The following is a 22,083-nucleotide window of genomic DNA, read 5'->3' on the forward strand; positions in this document are numbered from 1 at the left end:
CCCTTCAACCAATCAGAACAACGCGTTCTAACGCGCTTGCCTGTCAATCATGTGTCGTGTAGCCTTGTTTAGCAACGACATTTAGTTGTGATGCGCTGTAGTAACTGTAGCTCGCTAACTAAGCCGACTCTGCCACTTCCACTGCCACCTACCAGCTTACACTGTGCTGCAAACTCAGAAAAGAAAGACAGAAAACCAGCGGGGGGATAAAACAAGAACACGACTGATTTTAGAGCGAAGCCAAGAGTAAACGGCAGGGTGGCTTTTCGGCGCTGGAGTTAGCTGAGGGAGTTGGAGAGCTCGGAGAGTGATGCTGACCTTATTGATAACTGTCTGTGAGACAGGTAACTAATTCAATATATTGCATTACACATTTTGTATTAAGTGTCCAGGTAACGTAGCTAACGTTAGTCGCCCAAGAAATGTATTAGCTAACGTTAGCTAAATTAGTTTTGCATAACGCTAGGTTCGCTAACCTAGCTTAGCTAACCTAGCTAACGTTAGTGACGGTAACATTAGCCTATTGGTATCTAAGAGTGACTTGGTCTGACTAAGGGATAATGTTCTCAAATGTGTATCAACAAATGGTTTATTTTCATTGCCAAAAACAAAGCCAAAATCTAGCTCAGTTCACACCTAAATGTGTTTCACTATTACAGCCCTGAGTGAACGGTTGTTTTGAACAGGGCCGTGACTAGGATGAGCGTTTTAACAAAGTCAGTGAGGTCCATTTTTCAGAAAATCTCTCACAGTGGAAAAAAAAACCAACTGCCAAATATGAGTATTACACCTGAAAGATTCTCCTCAAGTGCTTTCCCCCCACAAAACCATTGCTTCTTTTACCCATGCATAACTCTTATGCACCTTTTCTTTTGTTCCTTCCCCTATCCCTCCATTCTTCACTGAACTGCTGTTATTGTTCCACAAACTGAATTGACTCGTACCCTGTATAAGCGTCTTTAATGAATAATTTAGCTATTTATTTAGATGTTTAGTTTCAGCTGAAAATACACACTGAACGCTACAGTAAATCAAGTGATTGGTTTCAAATAGATTTTATTTAATTGACCTTTCTTGTTCTCTGATTTGTCTCGTTTGCATCTCTGTCCTCACTGATGACCAAAAAAGCACACATGAAACATTTCGCTGTTTTCAGAACAAAACCTTGTGTCTCAAAAATAGTAACTTTACAGGAAAAGGAAAAAAAAAAAAACATACCTTTCTTTTAATGTTTTGATGTACGTCAGTGGAACTAGACTTTTTGGGCAGTTTCCTTTGGTCCATACATTGTGAACTTTACACACAGTACAAAGAACAACAGGCATTTTCAAATTATGTCAAAAACTGCAAAATGACAAAAATGGAGATACAAAGTTATTTTTTTGAGAACAGCGATATGTCATAAAAGGCTGTCTGGACCAAACCCCAGTTAACAGGAAAGGTAGGCGCTCATACAGTTAATGAGATGAAATATAATCGAATGTACCCGATTTCTTAATCATTTTAGCCAGATAATACTATGCCATCAGTATGCTGATCATGCCAGTTAGTCAGTAGTCAGCCTATGTTATGTGTAGGTAACCGAATACAGCTTTGTTTTCTTCTCTTATCTGACTTGGCTTACTATGGAGCCAGTAACCTAAACAGAGCAGCTACTAGAACTAGACCTAAGCATGCTGATTTAGCCAGCCACATTGTGAGTGCTCCAGATAAAAAAAAAATAGTGGAGTAACTCTCACACTTTTACCATAGTGATGCTGTATGTTTGCCTATAGTATGTGTGCTGCCTACCTGAACATCTCAAGAAGTCAGATTTACTGGTATTCAGAGCAGCGTAGCGTTTCCTACAGAGATAAACAGAGAGGGCAGTTCAGTCTAGGGCAGCTGACCCCAGCTGTTCTGAGGTCAGCTGAGACCCTCTCACTGCTCACCCATGTAGTTTCATCCCCTTTTCCACGGTGAATCTCAAAAAACTCTTCGGACTCATGAACGTGACAGGCTGCTAAGCAGTGATTGGAGAGTTTAGAAAATAAGGCAGAGCTTGGTAGATTTTGAATGGCCATAATACAGTGACCATGCTCACGGAAAACAAATCAAATTTTACTATCCCAGAAATGCGGTGTAATAAATATTCTGTCCCCATTTGATTTGGTGCCCTATGATAATGTGGCTGTGCCGCTGAGTAGACTGTGTTATCGTAATGGTGCTGTTTCCATGTTTAGTATCATGAATGGAGGAGCGTGAAAAAACCCTTCTGAAACTACCGAGGTCTGGATCTCGGTGTCCTCATTGCCAGTTACGGCCATGGTTTTGAAGGTGTTGCTAGCTTTCAGTGGAGCAGCTTCATGTTCATAAGCCACCTGCAGGGAAGAACAAGTTGAACTTTTTAAACACATTTCTGTAACAATTATGTTAAATGATATCGAAGAAGGTTTGAGTTCAGGATCAAACTTCATTCCCTTACTTGGGGAAAAACTCAGACTCAAAGACTCCAGCTGTGGGAAGCAAGACAAGGTAAACTCTTGTTTTGCTTCTTTGACTTCTTTTCTTTTTCTCTTAAAGTGGTGTAAAGTGCCACCACTGGAGCAGTGTGAAGACATGTTCTCTGGAGTGACCAATCACGCTTCTCTGTCTGGCAATCCGATGGCCGAGTCTGGGTTTGGCGGTTGCCAGGAGAACGGTACTTGTCTGACTGCATTGTGCCAAATGTAAAGTTTGGTGGAGGGGGGATTATGGTGTGGGATTGGTTTTCAGGAGTTGGTCTTGGCCTTTTGGTTCCAGTGAAAGGAACTTTCAGCAGACCAAGAGATTTTGGACAATTTCATGCTCATTCCTTGTGGGAACAGTTTGGGGACGGCCCCTTCCTGTTCCAACATGACTGCACAGCAGTGCGCAAAGCAGGTCCATAAAGACATGGATGAGCGAGTTTGTGGAAGAACTTGACTGGCCTGCACAGAGTCCTGACCTCAACCTGACAGAGGACCTTTGGGATGAATTAGAGCAGAGACCGTGAGCCAGGCCTTCTCATCCAACATCACTGTCTGACCTCACAAATGCGCTGGAAGAATGGTCAAAAATTCCCATAAGCACACTCCTAACCCTTGTGGAAAGCCTTCCCAGAAGAGTTGAAGCTGTTACAGCTATAAAGGGTCAGCTGTCCTTGTATTGAACTCTATAGATTAAGAATGGGATATCTCTCAAGTTCAAATGTGTGTGAAGGCAGGTGAGCAAATGCTTTTGGAAATATAGAGTATCTGTCAATCTGTCAGCTTGGGCCATCTGGTAGCATCTGTATCAGTTGTGCTAGCAGGCTAAAAATTAAGTAATGCAAGTTGAATTTTAGATGCATGCAGAGGATGGTTTTGTTGTTCAATGGGCCAGTATAAGGCACTAAAAATGATGTTTACATCTATCAAATCATAGTAATCTTTTAGACATTCGATGTTATTTGCATATTTTCATGTCAAGTAAGGGGTCTGAGTGGCAGAAGGCACCCCTTCAGATGAGTTATTGCTAAAACTTATGCTAAAGCTAACCCTAATTTACTGCTACTGCCGTTCCCATTTGAGGTTTTGGTTGATCTTCTTTACGATTCTGGAGAATGGTTGTTCATATTTGAGCTGAACAGCAAAACACACCACTCCCTTCAGTGCGCCCGCGCCACCCCCCCCCCCCCCCCCCCCCCCCCAAATAAATAAATAAATAATGGAAGTACATTGTTGCAAATGTTGTACAGACAAATGCCATGAAAATTTGTTAATGTTACCCATCTGTCCAGCGGTAGCAATCAAGCATCTTTTTCCATACCTTTCAGCTTGCTTTGAAGCTGAAGCCAGCTTCTTGTTCAAATGTTCACGTTCCACATTAAAAGGTGCAGCAGCTAGACTATATTTTGGCACCTCAGCTTCTTGTTTGAATTTTTCTGTTCCTGTGGGCAGTCACTGTCTGGGGAGGACAAAACAAAATGTGGGGAAGGACAACTTTTTTACAGAGCAGGACTAATATGAACTAGCACGGCCAGACTGGCTATGAAAACAGAAAAATTTAAAATAAGTCAAGCAGAAACAGAGCAACCTCCTCATCCCTTTTCATGTCTTTTAACTCTTGATGAAGCTGAAGTCTGCTTCTTGTTTGCCAGCTTGTTTGAATTTTCCAGTTCTTATTTGTATTTTCTGGTACACTTCACTTACAGAATGGAACTGCTGCACAATTTAAGGTGGAACAAGAAAATGCAAATAGGAAGTTAGCTTCAGCCTTGTCAACTTCAAGGAATATCTGGAAGGTCACTTTTACCTGAACATTTTCTGGTGTTCTCTGCCACCTTGCATGAACAATGCTGTGAGGGTGGTCACTGTCTTAGTCTCTTGGGGAAGGCAAAACAATACATGGGGGGTGGGGGCAGCGTTTTCACAGGACAGGACTAACATGTGCACACACAGTCAGACTGCCTATAAAACAAAAAACAGACGCTCTGAGTACAACAGACACAGAGGCAATGTGACTTCATTCTCTGCTCAGGATGCCATTACTCCACCATGCCTTTACATAGAAAATAGTTGTTTGCTGTTGATTTAATTTTAAAATGATGTATATAGAACCTTTTAAAAATATGTAACTTAAGTGATTCCAACATGTTTTATCCACTATGGTAAATATGAAAGACAGCACACAAGGTCAGTTCTCTAATATTAAATCTTGAATGTGTTAGTGTTGCTCTCTGTTCCTGTGTGTGTCATACACGTTCATTCGCTACAGTTTATTTTCAGCATCAAATACAAAGAAAATAAATATTACAGTTGCTGGACAATTTTAAGTGCCATCCTTTATTGGTTAAAGGACACACTAATGGAAATGTCAAGATTGAAAGTTTTGATATAAAATCACTCTCGCTGCTGATTCAATAAACCCTGCCCTTGCAAACACTGAATGGTGTTACTTTAGAGGCTTTTTTGTGTTAATGGGAAAAATTGTAGTAGCTAGTTGGGAGAGGCTGATTACATGAAGCTGTGCTCCTACCAAATTATGAACTATCATCAAGCTACTACTAGCAGTAATGAACAGGGTTGCAGCATTTTCCTGGATTGTTCTGTATTTAAGTTGTCTGTCCATGAATAAATTTGTTCCATTGCTGGACACACAGGGTCCTGGATTTCAAGCATTTTATTATGTTTAATTTTTTTATGAAGTTTTAGCTGCTTCTTTTCATCCAATCAAACCTTTTGTATTCTAGTAACAGGTTTGATTGGTTTCCGATTACCCTCAGCATAGGGAGAGTTTGGAAAGGTGCACTGCTGTTGCACTGAGGGTGAAAAAAGCTACTGTAGCTGGACTGGCATCTTTCTACTGTAGATTGCATTATGAGCATTAGCTGGCTATCCACTGAATTTAGAGAGAAAAAAAAATCAAGTAATTGATTTAGCTTCCAGGAATTGCACAGGGCAGAGGCGGCACCTCTAGTAATGAATGATGAAAGTAGGTATGAAAGTTTCTCATGCTTGACAGGCACCATGCTAATTTTGCAACAAGCTTGGCCTGGCAGGTGGTAATTGTGTAGTATTGTACGTAGGTCATGAGGGTTGCTGCAGTGCACTCCCACCTGTTTTTCAAAGGTCTGATCTCAGTAGATCATATGAGAGTTTTGAATAGTATGGTTTTATGGCGTAATAATATTTTCTTGTGGTTATTGCATAGAAGTTTAATGCATAAATGTTGTAATTAGTTTTTGAAAAGTATTTTTTTGTTTTACCTGTTAACTCCTGTATAACACTAATTTCCATTAAACTGGTAGTCAGAATATGCCTGTTACATGGGAATCAAGGTAACTATGGTGGATGTTCTTATCGCAGAGCTCTAGATGAAACACAGACGTTTAATCACTGTGTTCTTTATGCTCGTAATGGACACTTGAGTAACATTTCCTGGGATGTTGACTCCTTCAGTAAGCATGCGTAAAGTATGTTTCTGAATATTATTGGAGCCTGTTGGCTATATTCCCAGTTTACTTTCGTGAGGGCAGAATAAGGACTACTTAACCCACAGAAAGCCTCTTTACATCACTGAGAAAGAGTCTGCTGAATCACACAGTGTCATACAAGTGTAATGTTTGCGATATGTGTCATTTACGCTGTCCTGTCTGTCCGAGATGATGGTGGAATTATAAGAGTGGGGTAAGCACGCATTTTTAAGTGGGGCAGGACGTTTGCTTGAGAGGACTGTAGAACTACATGCCTTTTGTAAAAGGTAAAAAACATGTCAGTATGGCAGAGACTTCACATTCTGAGATTCCTCAGATGGTAACATAGTAATGCACATGTGAGCTGGCAAGATAAAAGTGGCTTTTGCTTAACAGGTCGTCTAACTTTAAAGAGTGGAAGTTAGAAGTATAGTGAAATTGGTTCCATTATTCTTTAAGATGCATAGCTCACTGGGGAGACTGTTGTCTGTTGAAACGGCCCATTTTCCTTCCCTCTTCTTGTGTTGTCAGCATTTGAATAGCCAAGTGTTAATGAGTTTAATTGTTTGATTATCTTTGGATAGGAAGAGCTTTAGTGATAATCCAATCCACCAATAGCAGTGCCATGGTGTGCATCAGTCTTGCAGGACTGTAAATCTCAATTCACTGTGTTCTGGTATATTTGGGATTTGGTTACCTGCCAATTTCTTTAGAACTGAAGAAGATTAGTTCATGATCCCAGTGGCTCAATGTTGAAGAAAAACAATTTCAGTGTGTTATATAGCAATGGGCTATTTTGGGGTTTATTTTGGGGTGCTGAATGCACCATTTCCTGAAAACCACAGCAGACAGCTCCCAGGGGCTGAATATAACCACTTTTAAAAAGCGCTGACCTGTTTCTCCAGCGTGTTTGCTCATAAAGTAGAGGTGTTAAGCTGTGCTTTTATGGTGTGGGGAGCGAGAGAAGGGGCTGATTTTGCACGAGTGAGGCTGCAGTCTCTTTTGGGGGCTGGTGTGGATTAGAGTGCTGGGCTGTTCCACTGTGTTCAGCACATCCCCACTGTGTGGCAGAGTGGCTTGAGGGTTTTACTGGCCTTTAGGGCTGGACAATACAGGGAGCGTGGCCAAGCTAATTAGTTGAGCTATGCTATAGAGGACATGTTGAGATCTGGTGAGTAACTGAAGAGCAAAGTCAGCCTCCAGCCACTGGGTGGTGCTATGGGTACAGCGACGACAGAGCCTGCAAGGTGCTGATCAGCTAGTGCAAAGAGAGAGACTGAATTTTTTTTTTTTTTTTTCTCTCTCTGTCTCTCTGTCTCTCTGTCCTGCCTGGAGCCGTAAACGTATCTAATCAGAGGTGGATGGGAGTGATGAACCTACTTTCATCTTCCTCTTCACCACTCAGTCATGAAGATGTGGAGCTAGTGTTTGTGTGTGCGTGCCGTGCTGGCACTGGCTGCGTTTTAATCAGCGGGTTGAGCACAGGGACTGCAGGCAGTACACTGCAGAAGCAGCATCATTAGAGCAGAGGGAGGACAGATGTGTTAAATACAGGATGCTGAGCCTAACAGGAAGAGATATAGCTAGCAACAGCTCTTTATTCTGAAGACAAGTAGTTAACCTGAAACCCCACCAACATGTGGCAACCATCTGGATCGTCCTACATGAAGACTTATGAAGCATACTGAAAGAGCTGTGAGACATGGGTAATTTCACAGTGAGGATGGTCAGAGACCAGAGTGTGTTGTTTTTTTTTATTATTATTTAATTTTTTAAGGATTCTGAGTGTTTTGGTCACTACCATTGATCGTGTGTGAAAAGTAATTAAAAGGAAATCTAATCATTGTCATGATTGCTAACATTTAATTTCATCATAATCACTGACACTATCATCATTATCGTTGCCATTACCGTTGAGGCTGAATTGGACACTCCTGTTCTGTATAATTTTCCAGAAGCACTTAGGAAGAGGAGGTTGGAGGATTTTTTTATTGCTGGCAAGCTAATAACAGGCTAAATGCTTCCAAGCTTATCATAGTTAATCAGTCAATTTTTCCATACTTCCAATGAGCTTAAAAGTGACACTTTATTACATTATTCATTTTGTTTATATCATTCATTTTTGTTCCATAACAATTGCTGTTGTGTATTCCAAGTTATCCTTTTTTCAGACCACTCCACATTTTACAGTGCTCTTGCTGTGCTTGGAGGACATTGCACATGCAGTTAAACATGTTCATTATCTGTTTTTGATTGGCCAACAAAAGCCTGACGCCAGCGTGAGTCTTGATATGGCAAAATATTTAATGTTTTCCCTGCTGTTACACACCCGATTCCATTCACAACAGTCTTCATAATTAGTTTATGATATGATCAAACTGTGTTTGAGCGGAGAAAAAACACAGTATAATGCAGTGTAGTGGCTCCATTGGGTATTGCAATTGAGGGGCTGATGTAGCTGTGCCATAAAGTTAAAAAGGCCAAATAGTCAGATTTAGCAGAGTTGCTAATACAGGTGGGCAGTATGACAGCTTGTGTCATTATCATAATAAATTACTTCACATGGTCATAAGTAGCTTTCTGAGCATATTGTGGATGTTATTAGTCCTGTCTAATTAAATTTAGTGCCTTATGTTTTACACTGTAGTTTTTGGTGGTGTTTTAAATGTGGAACTCCTATTTTATTTTTTGTCTGTTTCAGTTTGTCAAAGTGTCGTGTTATTTTTTCCAATATTGCCCAATTTAACTAGTTAAACAACAATAATAATGATAAATGAAAGGCTCTGTTTAGCCCTGTGTTTATTGCACAGCCGTCTCGCCACAAAATGTTGGTAATATTACTGTTTCAAGCAGTTTATTGAAAAACCATCACTGCATTAGGGTCTAAGCAGTCCTGGTTAAAATGCACTGCGGTATTTACTTCTGTTTGTCGCTGTAAATGAAGGACAGCCACTTTTGTCTAGTAGGGCTGCCTTTTGGTAGGTTGAGCAAAACACTGCTGGCTGACTGACAGCTAGAAACAGCACATTTATCATGGTCTTTCTTAATCATGTGCTGTCCTTGCCTGCAAAACATGAGTGGCTCTTGGTAGTTGTGTGCTTCTGTTTGAGGTTAGAATGTGTAAATAGCAGCTTATAGATAACTAAGCATTTTGTGATTTAGGCTACACTAAGGATGCCACTTATCCAGGATTTTCCGAGATTGTCTTGGGTTTTGGTTGTCTGTCCAAGAAGAATTTCTTTCTATTCTTGGACACTGTTTCAGAATTCAAGCATTTTGATATGATGCATTTCTTATGATGTTTCTGCTACATTTTTCCAATTAAACCATTGGTATACAAAAAGATGGATTTGTTTGGTTCAGATTACCATCAGTGTAGGGATGAATTTTTAAAATGTATGAAAGTATGTATGTATGTATGTATTTATTTATTTATTTATTTTTGTGTTGGTGACAACTTTTAGGTACTACACTAGGCAGCGCTGCAGCAAGACAACTGAGAAAAATTGACAGCTGTCTTCCTTAGACTACATGGACAAAGCTACCTACCCACTGAATTTACAAAATAGATTGAGGGTCTGCGAGTTTCACTGAACTGAGGTGGCATCCCTAGAAAAAACACATTTAGAGCTTTTATTTGACTCCATTAATCTTCTGTGGTGATGTACCCTGATTTTAGCTTTTAGTTTTTTTTTTTGTTTTTTTTTTTAATTGCAGTGACATTTCATTACAGTTTTTAGCACATGTCCTTTTAAAACCAGATCTATTCATCAGTTCACTCTTGGAATGCATTGTGGACACAGCTGTGGCATGGTCATTCATGTTGGCACAGTAGATAATTAGAGTTCCAGCAAGACTAAGCATGCGGCATGGCAAATGTTTGCCATAATATAGAGCATCTGGCTTCCATTTGCTTTTGTTCTTGTTTGTGGTATTACTCTCGTTCTTATCATTCTTTGTCCCTTGCATATTATAGCAGGTAAACAAATTCTGTGCCTGAGAGTACTCTAACTGCTCTATTCTGCTTTGCTGAGGTTGGCCAATTATACAAAAAAAAATCCAAGGTCCACAGGGGTGAAAACATCCATGTTGGTATTGATTCAGATATACTCAATACAACCAACATGCTTCATAGGTTGTAGTAGAGGCCGTGTGGGAATTGCTGTCAGTCAGCGACTGGTTGTCATGGAGACAAGAGGGCCAGGTGGCAGGTGTCCTGAGGTCATCTCGTAGCAAATCAGAGCTTAATGATGTGTGAATGCGAATGACCATCTCATCACTTCATTGCCATTGAGAGAGAGAGCGAGAGATAGATCCAGTCATCAACATGTGGGGGTTAGCAATGAACCTTAGAATTTAATGTTCCATCAAAATATAGGCAACTATGTCCTTTTAAAGGGCCGCCAGAGTCATGTTTTCTAGTTATGAATAGATAGGGATAGCATCAAGGGTGACGAATTGGGATGTAAAACAGTCGCAGCATTCATTTATCTGAACCAGGTTATCAACAGAGATAACTGCAGCAGAACAGTAACAGCATGGCAAAATCAGGATATGAGATGATAAATGGATATTTTGTCAAACACAAAGGTGATATTTTTCAAGCTTAAGTTGCTCTCCGTTTTATCTCCAAACACTAATAATGCTGTCAGATAGCCTTAGTGAATTAATCTGCTGATTCTGGAAGAGCTGAGGAACACGGATGTACACAGAGATGCAGAGTGATATAATTATAAAGGAAGTGTCCTTCCATTGAAGCTGTCAGCATGCATAAAAGATAACTTTGACAACAGTTGCATATAGAAAAATAACAAGGCTAGAAAAAATAAAAGTAAGTTGGTGCATTTTTTGTACTGTGTAGTTATTTGTAGTTCAGTTATTTAAACTTGTCTGTTTAGATAATGGTGCAAAGTCAAGGTCAACACTGCATAGTGCACTGCAGTAATTATGTAAGGTATGAAACAGTCATTCTTCCACATTAGTAGGCAAAGGTGTTTTTTTTTTTTTTTTTGTGCAAGTTTGTGTCCTTTGTAGTTGACTCTGTAGCAAAGTGGTTAAGTCCCTTGCTCAGTAGATGGGAGGCCGAGGTTCAAGCCCACCCAATTTCTGTACATGCTTACTAGACACGTGTAGTTCTTTTCTCTCTTTCAGGAATTGTCTGATGTTAACTAATAATACGTAGGGCTGAAGGATTTTGGGAAGATATCTATTTCTAAATTTCCTTCGGGATCAATAAAGTGTCTGTCTGTCTGTCTGTCTGTCTGTCTGTCTGTCTGTCTGTCTGTCTGTCTGTCATTTTTCTAATCAGTATCGTGACTGATTTAAATTCTCAATATTTTCTGTATGTTGAAATCCAGGCCTCTATATATTCAGATCCAGGCTTCAGAAGACCAGCATGTACACTTTTTCTGGCTGGGGATTGAATGCTGAATGTCGTGTGTCCTGCTGCCAGCTGTGGTTGTGTTTTTTTTGTGTACACAGTACATGGGTGTTTGGTAGCTTCTGATTGTGCTAATTCATCTACAGGCAACTCACAAGCTTTGTGCAATTATGTTTTAATGTATCCACCTAATAACTTGTTAAGTAAATGTTGCTAATAATGTAGGCTGTAATTAAAATTGCAGTTCTTGCAATTTAATAATTGCACTCCTTTGATTTGTGATTTCAATATGAAAACGATTAATCTTTCAGGCCTAATAATACCCAGTCAGCAGTCACCCAGTATATTTTTATTATGGCCAATCTGTGTAAAAAACATACATACTGCATTTCAATGCTGTGCATGCACGTTTGTGCAAATTAGGCCTAGCCACTAGTCCACGTGTGCATTAATTTTGTGCAAGCTTGTATTTGTAAAGCAATTAACAATGTTATAGGCTTTGGGCACAAATTACTCTACCTCTCTCAGTGAAAACAGGTTAAAAAAATAATCATTGACCCATAGTTTGGTTAATTCCTGTTCGTGTGTGGAAATTTGTGGCAACTTGTCATCAGAAGCATTACCTGTTATCAGATGTTTGTAAATGTAAACTGTATGTGATGCTTCATGAACTGTGCAGCTTGCTTAGTCTTGAATCCCTGATTAAGTTAATAACTGTTTCTGGAAGTAGTAATTCTGCCTTACAGTCAGATTGAACCGATTTACTTACCACTGTCTAACCAGCATGTTTTATAAGCAATTCAAGTGGTAGTTCATCAGATTTTTTTCTGAAAGGTATTTTTCTCAGTTGTATTTTTGGGGGTCCTTACCGAGTTACAATAAAAATGGTTTGTCAAATCAGTCCACACAGAATTCGCATACAAGAACTTGACGAGGTGCTGGAGGTGAAAATAAACAAAGAAAATAAAGAGAGAGTGAAAAGGGAAAAGGAGAAATTTTAACCGCCACCACAGGTCACATCATTTTTTATGATCTTATTTTATTTTGTTTATTATAAGTGGATAGTTGCTGTCATAGGTAGTAAATATTCTTAGAAGATTCTAATGGAAATCCTTCCTCACCTGGTGAGGCTAAGAGGTATTGATCTAATGGCCTCCAACACCTTTTCTGGAGCATAGGGGCCCGACAGTTTTCTGATGGCGTTTTAACATTGGTTGTTGGCTTGTGTTGCTGGTCTGTCCTTGTTTGATTTGAGTGCCTCTGTTTGTCATCATAACATGACTACTCAGTGTTGACCAGAAGAGGATGCGTTCCCTTCTTGCGTCTTGGTCTTCTCTGTTTCTCTTCTATTGTTGAGTTTTTCCTGCCACTGTTGACTTTGGCTTATTAAAGTCTGCAAGTTTCTTTACAACAGTGTGTGTGTGTGTGTGTGTGTGTGTTGTAAACAGTACTTTGCAAATAAAACAAAATTGAATAGAATTGAACTGATTTTTTTTTTTTTATGCCTTGTACTGTGCTGTGGGCATTTGCTTTATTATTTGTGCTTAAAAAGTATGAAAGCAGAAGGATGTGTGGGGCCTTAACAGTGTCTATTGAATGCAGCATTATAAACATAAAAGTAGTTTTTCTTGGTAAATTCATTTTTAAGTACCAAACCAAGAGTGAAAATGAAATAAAAAAAAAAAAAATCTATTTATTTATTTTTTTTAAAGGTTGACGCAGATTCAGTGTTAAACAAATTAAGCATGATAAACATGAAATTACTACATGGTACATTTTGTGTTTTGATGCCAAATTGAATTTTTGCCATAACAAAATTTAGAACTTTGACGCCAAGAGCCTCTTGTTATGTAAATCTTTCTTACGTCAAGCAGTATGTTTTCACCCACTGACTCCGCACTGAGTTGACCCTAAGCTCTTAGCCAGGCTTGCTCCGTTCGCTAGCAGCAAAACCCAAAGCACTACTCAGTCTCCTTCTCCTCCTCCTCCTTACACTGACCCTCCTCTCTCATCTCTACAGCCAACACTTCCTCAACAGTAATTATAGTAAGTGTCCTACAGCAGTGCACGCTGCCACACTAACCTTACTGCCTGGCAGGGGAAAGGGCTCACGGGCACGCTGACCTCAGATAGTTCGGCAGCAAGTGAGGCCGGGATGCGGCGCGGCAGAATTCCCGCCCGGGCCGCGAGTGAGACGCTAACGAGCTCTGACAGCGCCGGGGTCAGCTCTGAGGCCCGGCCGTCATACTCGAACAAACCTAATGCAACATGAACACTATGGGAACTGGAGACTAGTCCTCTCACTCTTTGGCTGTACTGTCCTCTACAATGCATGGACCATCTGTTCATGGATGTCAGTGGATGGTGTAATTATATGGACTCTGTATCTTTAGTCTATACACATGCATGTCCATAGCTCCAGGTCTCCATGGGCCACTGAAAAGCTGAGTTGATTCCCTAGTCATGGAGCAGATGTGACAGCATAGATGGCCTGAAGCACGTAGCTTAATCAGAGATTCTGCTGGGATCCCACCAGTGGATTCCTTCTTCAGGCAAAATACCCTCCACCCTGTCCAGTCACCGCTCTGTCTGCTGCGCCTCAAAACTGTGAATTCTGTCATTGGGAGTTTTAAAGCAGTAGTTTTAAAAACTCAGCTTTTTTTCACTTTTCTAAAATGTTTTTGGTTACCCAAGATGTATTTGGAATTTGAATTAACCAGAGCAGTGAGGCTAATGTAACTAACAAAAAAGGAAGCTTAAGGGGGACTTTGAGTCAGCAACTCATTTGCTTGTTGGCCAGCTCACAACTTGACATGGAGTTCATGCTTATCTGATTACTGACTCGACTGGATCTGGAGACCTATGAAATTTCTGAGAGGAAAAAATAAGAACAAAATGATTAAATTGGGAACGTCATCCTTCATGTTGGGAGAAAAAAAATACAAAACATACATGTGTGACTTTGCCTGTCAGTTTTGCCACGGTTCGTTCAGTTACTGAGAAAGCGGTTCTCCAGCAGCTTGCAGATGCATAGGGACCATAGGACTTCATTGGTTATAGAAAAACTTTTAGTCTGATGGACAGAATGGTGTGCTCTATGCAGTAAATTAGGTCTTTATCAGAAAGAGTCAAAACTTAAAACAGTTGTTCAAAATGTAGTTGGAAATGCAAATATACTGGTTAATTTAGAGGGTAGGGCCATTGGTTGAAGATGCTTATTAAGCACAATAGCTTTTGTCAGCATAATGTAGCTGAAGTTTCTAGGAACTTGTACATCACATTCCTTTAAAACTGACAAACTTCGGCTATATTAACTTTTACACTAGCTGACATAGATGCTATACAAACTATAGACTAACCATTTCAGGTTTTGCTGCTTTCCTTTGAGCACTGCATTTACTTTGTGTAGCGCCTCAGGTCTGTCCTTTACAATGAAGGTTTTGTTTTGTAATTGAAAGCTAGTTTGAAATGATGTTGAACATGACAGCTTTTTAATAAGGGTTTACTTTTGTAAAATGCAATGTCTGCAGCAAATAACAAAACTAAATTTCTCTACTAGATTCAGCTCAGTCACACCTAGAAACTCAAAACTTGTCTTGCGACACAATGACTGGAGACTCAATACTGATGTGTATTAAGGGACCTATGAATGTTTTTTAGAGGTGGCCGATGTCAGTGTTTATTTATTTATTTATTTATTTATTTATTTATTCTCCCATACATCTGATCAGTTGGAACAAAGAGAAAAAAAGAACCAGTAGTGCTACATTAAAAAAAATACTATCAAAAAATGGTTGCACAGTTGTTTTACTGAATGTCATGCTTTCTTGCATTAAATTCTGTGAAATTTGACTAATTTCACTTTCTTTATAGTGAATAATATAATGAATATAACGAATACATGGAGTGGTCAGTGTTCAAATACTGACGATATACACTGCATGTTCAGGAAAGCACATTGTATTGTGAGAATTTATCACAGTAGTAATATATATTTCCAGCCTCAACATTTCTGGCTTATATTTGCCTCCTAGCATTGAGCAAACTGCATACTTACGTCACACACTAACTCATCTTACACCAAGATGGTGTTGTGTAATTTGATGTAGACTTGCTCAAGTGATTTCTGACTTTGAATGACACACTATTAAAAAAATAAATAAATAAAAACAAAGAAACAGAAGTACATTGCACAGTAGAACTAGCGCTAAAGTAGTAGCAGGCTGGATTTTGATCTGTTTGTTTAGATAACAGTATGTTGTACGGTGTGAGACATTCAGCACATTTTGAGGTGTCATGGTTTAGCTAACATTGCTGAGGTGTAAGCTTCCATTACTTGTTAGCTATGTTTACTTTGTCTCTTCAGCACAAAACTAAAAAAGTAGGCTCCAAACGTGTGTTGGCTGATTGACTGCATTCAGTGTAAACTGTGTGAATTAGATTATTTACTTTCATCAAACTTCCACTTTAATGTGCTACAAAGTTAGGGAACAAGGTAGCAGTTCATCTGCTTTGTGACAAGGTTTGCAGGAAAAAAATCTGCTCTTCCATTTTAACTACACTGAATCGCATTACGTTCAGGATTCAAGGTTATAGGAGAAATGTTGAGGTTTTTATTTAACTTGAAGATATTCTGGCCTTCACATTTTTCAACCACACTGAAACGATTCTCCTTGGTTCATAATGCATTAGAAAATTCTCTCTGTAGTACTTCACAGCAGTGGCATGAAACAAAAGCTCCATGTGTTCATTCATTGCATTACTCTGTGAACAAGACTTAAGCGGCTCCATGGACCTACAGTGTCTACTTATGGAGCCACTCAGGTACATGGTGAATATATGAAAATGTTTTTTTTGCATGGATTGGAGAGAAATATTTGATGTGTGCTGGAATGATTTTTATAATTATACACAACATGGTACTACCAAAACTTTTTTCTTTAATTAGGGAAATTGTCTTTTAAAAATAACCTCCAAACATGAATTTTTGTATTTTGTAAATTTCATAAAGCTGCAAATCTGAGTCATAAGTGATTTAAGGACCTCCATGGTTTGACTTCCTTCCTCAGTGTAGTCCTCCTCTGAATGGCTGTTGTCAGTAAACCTATGGCTGCAGTCCTACTCCTCCGCAGCTGTTTTTGTCTCCAGCCGTGCTGCAGACATTCACAATCCAGATGCAAATGGTTCAGATATGTAATACGCTTATCGAGAAAGGAAAGAAAAGCTTAAGCCTCCTCATTCACCACATCTTTAGCAGTGGCAGCCAACATTGCTGTTCAACATGCATAATGACAGATCTCTGAATTTATGAGAGATGATTTTCTTGAAAATGGGCCCAAAAACTATGATTTGACGTTTTCTTTGTCACTTGCTTATGATGCTAGGCATTCTGAAGGCATAGATATATTTTCCGATTGAAATGTGTGACAGAGAAAATGAGATTTGATGCTTGTAAATTAGGAGGAGGTCTGTGAATGTGTTCAAAATATTAATGCAACATAGTGTGGATAAACAGGTGCCAGTACACGTACTGATGTGTGTTGTAGCCTGGTGTGATTAGTACTTGGTCTTTAGCACTTTAGTTACATGTATTATATCACAGATTTCTGTGGTAGTGCCGTTAAATGCTAGGTGGCAGTGTTACAGTATGAGATGTGGTATACGTTAATGAACATTCTGGTTGCTGTTAGTTTTACAGCCACACACCAAATTAGGATCTCCAACGTCATTTGCTCATTTTTTAAAATTAATTTTAAAGCAAACATTTAAAGCAAACTAACAAAACAGGTCTGTTGGCAGGTGGTGTGTTGCACTGTCAAGTAATAATGCATGACTGCCAATATGCAGCCCTAGGATCTTAATTAAAGAAATGGTACTTAGGGTTTTTAATGAGCAAATGATGTTCTGTCTAATGTTATACTTTCTCATATTTAAGAATATGAGGGGGGGGGGGTGCTGGAGCCTATCCCAGCAGTCTTTGGGCGGAAGGCAGGATACACCCTGGACAGTTCGCCAGTCCATTGCAGGGCAGACAGACAGTCACTCACACCTAGGGGCAATTTAGCACGTTCCAATTGACCTGACTGCATGTCTTTGGACTGTGGGAGGAAACCGGAGAACCCGGAGGAAACCCACGCAGACACGGGGAGAACATGCAAACTCCACACCTGGCCGCCCGGCCGGGGAATCGAACCCAGGCCCTCCTCGCTGTGAGGCGACAGCGCTACCCACCACGCCACCGTGCCGCCGCACTACATAAACAGATTCAATGAAAAAACTTTTTGAAAAAATTATCAAGCTTGGAACTCTGTTAGTTAAAAGGTACAAGGTTAAACAAGTTAGCATGCGACTAGCCGAGCAACGCTAGCTTCATTATCACATGAGTGGCATTTTGTGCTAAGTTTGTTCTGCCACATTGGTAGTCTGGTTGTGGATTTAGTTTAATGCAGTTTTAAAATATTTGGGGTGCTCAGGGACATTGCAGAGTGCTGAAAGTTGCTGCTAGTGGTCTACATCAATGCCAGATGCCAGGTGTGTACACTGTTGTTAAAAAGGGTGTTTAAGAATTTCAGATGCTCAATGTCATTTGCCTGAAGTGTGTCTGTGATATTATGTTTCAAATAGTGCCTTAAAATTCAGATATCACATTTGACTGAGATGCCCATTCATAGTAGATGGAGAATGTTGTGATTCTGTGTGTTGAGTGTTGGATTAGTTTGCACAGCTGTTAAGCCAGTGCTGTCAGGATGTAGAGTCCACGGCAAGCTCTGAGTGCAAGAAGTGCCAGCAAACTTAAATTACCTCTGTGCTCCTTTTCCTTTCTCTCTGTCACACCTTCAGCTGTCTGAAAGATGGGGAGATGGTCTTAGTCACCACATCCATTTCTGCTGCACTGAAAGGCTTCAAATATACCTGCAGCAGCTCGCCCACAATCACATTACATCTCATTTGTCATCAGTATCTAGGCACTCAAGCTGTGGGCTCAGGCATCACCTCCTATATAATATTAAATCCTAATGCTTAGGTGTGATGGACATGGAGATGGTTTTCAGTAACTGAAGTAAACTGATCCTCATGTGGTCAAAGGGAGTTATTTGGTTACTTGAGTTCAAGTGAAAGGCTGTCAGTAAGCCTCATTGGGCTTTATTACTGTAACTATGTGCACCACTGCACAGTATTACTTAGGAAATGATCTCATCATTTGGAGGGAATTTAACAGTTTGCCTCATTAACCCATTTTGAGTTTGTGATGAAAGTCATTGTGCCCATCTGCATGGGCCCTATGTCAGCCATGGCCTTAGTTTGAGCATGATTCATAGGGAATTTTAGAAAATGGCCATTTTTCCTGCCTGACTCAAAAAGCTCACATCAAACCATGACTCAGGTATTGACCTTTGACAGTTTAGTTTAGTGACTAGATCTTCGGAAGTAGGCGGTGTGGGGAACTTGACACTGATGCAAGACCTTTGATAGTGTATGTCACATTTTTACTCCTTTTACTGATTACTACTACCAGGAACCTCAGGGCTTCAATAAGTTCAATAAATTCATTTACTTCTGCTATGAATGCAGTGGCTTCTAAGAGCAAGTTGCCATGAGTGCAATAGCCTCTAAGAGCAAGTTCATATAACTAGGGAATCTTTGTACAGTCCTGAGGGCAGTTTTCAATGGCTTTGACAGTCTTCCTGATGAAAATGCAATATATGTTTGATTTATTTTAGATGATAGATGGATATAGTTCTGTAAATATGCTGTTTGTATATGAGTCAGGGGCAAATTAAGTTTAAAATCTTACTAAAAGGAACATGATGTGCATTTGTATGTGGATGCACTGAAAATTGTTAGGTATTAGTAATTTGATGTCCATGTGGCAGGTTGTGGTTCAGTTCTCTGCCTGATTAAGCATCAGCATGTGATACCAAGAAGACTAACAAGACTCCTAATGCTACTTTCTCTACCTTCACTGCTTCAAATGTTCAATGAGCTTTGGGTTAAAAAAAATTGCCAAAAAATCAGCCATCAGCCAATATGGCTGTAAAGAAATCAAACGGTGGTAAAGAATAATTGGGGGTTTCCAACTGAATAATAATGTTCTTTGTGTAGCAGAATGACTTTGGCATATTACTCAACTCTGCACTGCAGTATTGATGACTGAGGCATTTAGAGCTATACTGTTTTTCACTCTGCTTGATTGACACACAGGAGTATTTACATTTGCCAGAAGTTTTTCTGACTGATGATTGCATCAAGATCCACTTAAAAACCTAAGCTTCTTATGAGTGTTCTTGTGTGTCTCAAGTAAGTATGAAATGGCATGTTTTAGGAGGAGAGATGATTTTATTTTCGTGTGTGTGTGTATTTGAGAGACAGAAAGACTGAAAGTGTATGAGAGAGTGAGAGAGAGGCTTTAATCAGGAGAATCTGTGTATCTCCATATCTCTGTGTAGACTAGCCTGCACATCACTGCGCTTCAATCAGCTGCTAATCAATTACAGCAGATGAGAAGATTCTAAGATAAATCAGTCAGCCATTTTAGCAGCAAAGAATGTGAAATGATATCCCGTTATTCTCAAGTTACCCCAGACAAATTCAGGACCCCCCCAGTGCCTAAAGATCTGTCTGTGTTTTCAAAGTAGAAATAGCAGTGGTCCTGCTAACCATTTGTAATAAATCACTCACTTCCTATTTTGTCACTGTAAAGTTAATGTAATGGAGTATTTATTTGTACTTATTTAATATAATGGAGTGCTTATTTAATTTGCTTATTGATTGATTGATTGGCTAATTAAATATTGCTGTTCCTGCAGACACATATTGACGGTTATTAACGGTTATTTACAGGTAACTGGAGTATAGCCTTTTTTTCCTGCATGATGATAAAGTGTGTGGAAAATTTAAAATATAAAAATACAATTTTACATTTTTATTTATTCCATTTATGCATACATGTGACTTAATAAATTAAAGTTTATTCATAAGTTGTAATTTGTGTAATTAATTTCCAATCAAATATTTAATTTAATTATTTATGTAATTTTAATGAAATAATGGAGTTGATAATTTTTCTTGGTCAGAAAAAGCAGCAAACATAAATTTAATGCAAAATTACACAGATGCTTCAATAACAATATCAGTTTTTTTCAGTAAGTAGTCTGTCTATCATTTGCTTTTATAACAGCGTCCTTTTTGAGACTTTATATCAGTTTTTCAAAGAAATCTGCATGATGTATTTCCACATTTTTTAAAGTCCAGTCTTAAGAAGTTGGTTGCATTATCTGCTTTTCATGGTCCAGGTGATGCTCATTCAAAGATGATGATGATGATATCTGGACACTGGGGTGGTCAGTCCACTGTTCTGAGAACTCCAGCAGCTTCTTTGTTTCACTTGGTAATTTTCTATTTCTTTTTTTTTTTTTTTTGCTTTTCTCAGTAGTGGCTTCTTCACTGCACATCCTTTCAGACTCGTTGTTGTCTTCTCACAGTGGAAGGATGGACAGAAACACCTGTGGAGTTTCTCAGATGTGAAGTAAGTGTGGAGCGTGATTTTCTCCTCTCTCTCAAAGATGAAAAATTCAAGTACTGTTTATCTTATGGTGACAGACTTGATGGTCTACCCGGTCTTGCATGGTTGTTTTGTGTCTAATTTTCTCTATACCTTTTTAGAAACCCCTGTTTATTCCGCTTGTATTGGCTTTTATTGGCTTTCTCCTTCCTCATTTCCCCTTCCTTCTTATGTGCGTTCTCCTCAGAAGTATCTCCTGAAAAATGAGTAACTTGTACTTAATGGCTGTTTTGACTAAAATAAAGGAAGGTGGTCTTGGATTTCTACCTTATCTGGAGGTGTTTACCAGTTTGGCTCGTTACTCATTCTGAGTTGGTAAGACACTGTGCCATCTGCATTCCCCTAAGTACCCCCAAAGTACATTCCTTCTAGAACCACATTTTCACCACATAAACCCGACCAGGCTGGAGCACCTACACCCCTGTGCATGGTATGAGGAGTGAGCTGCTGCATGGAGTTACAAATGGCTGCTGATGTTCCCGAGTGGGACTCTGAGTCTGGGGAGTTGATGCATAACGACGCGGCCTGTCACAGCGACCCTTTTTCATCACGTCTCCCAGCTCCAATCGATGGCTGCACTAAGTCACCGTGGCGATTGCCGTGTGGATATTGATCATTTATTATTTAATCAAAGGCCCTGTGCAGCAGAGGGAGGGTTAGGAGGTGTGTGTGGAGGAGACGCTGAGAGCTCAGAGATGCGTCAGAAAGCCACAGATCCTCATGTAACAGTGCACACACAGCTAATAGACTTATTCGGTGCTAATGAGGCCGCACATTAGCCTGTGATGTGAGGGAACAAGTCTCCTATTGTGATCTGAAGTTGCTTTCACTTGTGTAGTGGTTTATGGATGCAGAAGAATTATGAAAACTTAATAATATGGATAAAAGAATTGCACACAAACTTAAAAAAAGGGGAAAATCAAATATTTGTTTTTCTTACTTTGCCTTTTAGCTCGCCTAATGTAATATTTGCCACAACTGTTTTGTGAAATGCTGGGGGGAGAATGTAAATATAATGAATTGAGCTCATTTCAGCATGGAGTGCTCAAGTCTGTTTAATATTTCAATATCTACGCCTCCTGTTTGTTTGTGTGTACTGTGGTTGTTACGTGTGAGGAATGCCTCCCCCGTGGCTGTGTTTGTGTTGGGTGTGTGTTGTTGATCAGGTTCCAGTGCTCCTGTGGTGAG

The 22,083-nt window shown here is 39.6% G+C and overlaps 1 long non-coding RNA gene across 1 annotated transcript in view; it reads left to right on the plus strand.

The window, feature by feature from the left end:
• The first annotated feature begins 54 nt into the window (after positions 1-54).
• The window catches only part of LOC108442927, a 212,316-nt gene continuing 190,287 nt past the window's right edge, over positions 55-22,083 (plus strand). Inside the window, exon 1 of the long non-coding RNA XR_001859096.2 lies at positions 55-344. This is a non-coding gene — a long non-coding RNA (uncharacterized LOC108442927). The remainder of the gene's footprint in view (positions 345-22,083) is intronic.

The sequence above is a fragment of the Pygocentrus nattereri genome, chromosome 7 (assembly GCF_015220715.1).
Source record: "Pygocentrus nattereri isolate fPygNat1 chromosome 7, fPygNat1.pri, whole genome shotgun sequence".
Classification (NCBI taxonomy): domain Eukaryota; kingdom Metazoa; phylum Chordata; class Actinopteri; order Characiformes; family Serrasalmidae; genus Pygocentrus; species Pygocentrus nattereri.